Below are 3,435 nucleotides of genomic sequence, written 5' to 3' on the forward strand. Positions count from 1 at the left end.
CTTGAAAGGATGAGAACTGTAACTTAATGAAGACAAGCTTTGCGTACAGGAATGCTATCGATTTTTGAGTGTTTACTTTGTAAGAAACTCAGAGTAAACAAAATCAGGTGCAATAGACACCGTGAAAGGGAAAGAAACTGCTCAAAAGGAAAGAACAATTGGGATGTGGGAATGAGAAAAGAAAGAAAGGAAATATATATACACATACACAAGAAGGCTAAGATAATTGTAGTACTGATTTCTGTTGGTTTATTGAAACGAACAGTTAATGCCTGTTTGATCAATTCTGCATGCTTACACCCGGTAATCGGAACAACTACTTTGAAGACAACAATATGCTATGTAACAGCCACCGTTAATTTCCTATCATCTGGTTTTGAAATTCTGTGTCACTGATAATTTCACAAGTAGATCCTTAACAGGATCCCAGAAAGTGCCCAAGATGCAGAAAACCCGCGCCAATCTTTAGAAGCAAAGTCACCAGGTTTCCTCAAAACATCACCAGATGCTATTTTTAGGAAAAGAACGGTGGGTTAAATGAAGGCGGGGCTTGATGAAAAATCAAAGTTACTACTAGGCACAGGGAGGAAAATGAGAGTGTGAGACCGAGGCCGGGAAAAGGCCCACATTAGCCGACTGAGAATCATCAAACTGTCTGGTCAATATGCAAACGATGAACAGGTAAAAACCCATCATTTCAGGCAGTGAGAAGTGCTACGAAAATAAGCCAGGATGAAGTGACTGCACCTGCTGGGGGGAACGAACTCATTCAGGTGGGTGGGCAGGAAGGGCCTCTCTCAGGAGAGAAAGGTGCCGCCGCGAGTCCAGAGAGGAGGGGTCCGCCGGGCCGGCTAGGGAAGAGGAAGAACGAACGGAAGAGGGAACAGGGTGCGGCGACGGTGAAAGGTGGGACAGAGCCAAACGGCGACGCAGGGCCGCACAGGGACTGTGATTTTGGTGTAAGAAAGAAGATTCTGTCCGTTGCTAGCAGCAGTACAGGTGACGGCCACAGTCTGTGCTTAACCGGACAAGGCCTCAGCAAACACTGAAAACGTGTGACTCCTACCCCAACGCACAGTGGCTGGGGAAGGGAGGCCAGTCATTAAGCAGCTAGTCTTGCAGTCTCACCCGAGAAAACGCCACGATCCCAAGCAAAACCCCTTCCATAAAACCCTAACGGGCCGTGTACTTTCCCGGCCCGCACACAGAGGCTCTGAGTTCTGACAACTGTCATAATTCTAAGGCTAACTTTTAGCCATGCAGGTCATTTTGCTTTAAGCAAGGACATACTTATTCTTTTCTTGTATGTCATCACAGCCCCTCCCTTTGCTGCTTTGAGGTTTTGACCAAACGTCGTTTCTTCCTCGAATGAGTGAATCAAGAGAAAGGAAAGAATTCCCTGAGGAAAATACCAAGAGCAGAGGCCCACAGACGACACCTGAAACAAATACGGTGAGGTATTAAAGATGATGCGACTACATCAAGGACAGTGTCCACGGAGACTGAGAAATTTCACCTTACACCAACACCCTACGAGGACTGTAATTCACTGACCGCTGACTCTGCCAACTACAGCAGCAGGCTGTAGTCTTTTAGTTCAAAGAACTTCTCCACACTAATGAAGAAATGACACACACAGTCTCGCATATACAGTGATCACGGTGGTGGGAGTCTGTGGGATGACATCCGGTAAGTCAGAATTATGACAGTATTTCACAACAGGAGAACGAGCCTGGGGTTCTGGCATGATACAGTGTTGCTGCCCTTAGTAGCTAACACATGAACCTTGGCCAAACCTCCTAACCACCTCTACACCGAGCTTCCTCTTCACGACATGGTCACTCTCTTCAGGGGAGAACTCCTGTGATGACTAAAGCAGGCTATAGGACACCTCACACTCTGCTACAAGCAGGCTCTCAAACTGTTCCTGTCCTATGTCTCCTCCTTGGGGAACTGTTTGACAGTGAGTGTCAGACTCTTCTGAAAAAACAAGTCAGCATTTCCTTAAGAGCTGGGAGGATCAAGTCTGACTTTTTGGTTCCCTTCTTCAGTACAAACATTTTTTAAAAAAATTCACTACTGACTTAAAGAAGCAAATTAAGATTAACATACTAAAAAGAAACCTGAAATAGCTACACAACTGCTGTGGTCAACGAGAATGAAGAAAATATCTTTTATTTATGAAACGAATTTTGTTTTGAACAGAGATATGACAGCTTGGTCTTTTAAGTAGAGTACTTTGTCAGTGATAGAAATGGCTTTCTTTTTCTGGACAAACCACTCTTCAAGGACAATTAAAAAGAGTAACTGGAGTTTTGGGGGCGGGAAGGTAAGTGTAGCTGTTGGAATAGAGGAAAACCTAGGAGGGAAATTAAGTCAAAACTCTTGATATCAACATGGTTGGGTAGGAGCTAAACGGCCACGAGGCCTATGTGAAAGGAATGTTTGTGGAGATAAAAATGAAGTATTAAACATCGGCTATAAAACACTAATGCAGCTGCCTGTGGTGGCGCAGGCCTGTAATTCCAGCACTCAGAAGGCTGAGGCAGGAGGATCACCATGAACTCAAGGCCAGCCTGCACCACAGACTGTCTCAAGAAACAAAACAAAACACACTTTTTCTTCAGCACGCCATGAATATAATGTGTATCTCCATTCTCTCTCTCACACACTCACGCAGAAGATTTTCATTCTATTCCACTCCCAAGAAAGGCAAAAATGTTGGTAGTCGCTCCCAAAACTGCTGTCACATAATTGGGCCAGCAGTTTGAGACACTGAGCTCGGGTGTTACCACACGAAAAAACCAGGAACCTCTTGCCTAGAGAATTTTCATGGTTTCAGCACTCCACTGAAAGAAGAAAAAGCGAACCAAAGCACTGTTTTTTAAAAAGAGGAGCAGGCCGGATCCGGGATGAGACGACCAGACAGGGTTTTGCCTGGCGGCCAGTTCCCTGCTTGGGCGCGCTGGGTGACCCCTTTTCCAGCCTCCGCCGGGGAGCTGGGGCTGAACCTTCCCAAAGTCATAAATCCCGTAACTTTAAAGCAAAGCGAGCTCTTGGGAAGGAATCGGGTCACATGACAACACCCACGGACCGCGGACAGTCTCTACTGCTTCGGCCAAGAATGCAATTAGGCTAATTGAATTTTCTGCATCTTTGTAAGGCAAGAAAAAAAGAAACTCCGGCGAGTTCGACAGCTCACTTCCCGGATGAGTTCATTTTTGCGCTTCGCACACCGGCCGGGCGCAGGCGGCACCCGCCCCGAGTGCAGAGGCGCCCAGGCCCTCTGCAGGCGGGGCTGCCCCTGGCTGCGACCCTCCAACCCGAAGGGGAGCAACCGAGGCGGGCGCACACCCATCCTGAGACGGGAGCGGAAATTCTGCCAGCCGCGGGGTCCAGACTAAGCAGCACCGCGCGGGGCTCTGAATCTCCCAG

The sequence above is a fragment of the Chinchilla lanigera genome, unplaced genomic scaffold (genome assembly GCF_000276665.1).
Source record: "Chinchilla lanigera isolate Chin_1 unplaced genomic scaffold, ChiLan1.0 scaffold00057, whole genome shotgun sequence".
Taxonomy (NCBI): domain Eukaryota; kingdom Metazoa; phylum Chordata; class Mammalia; order Rodentia; family Chinchillidae; genus Chinchilla; species Chinchilla lanigera.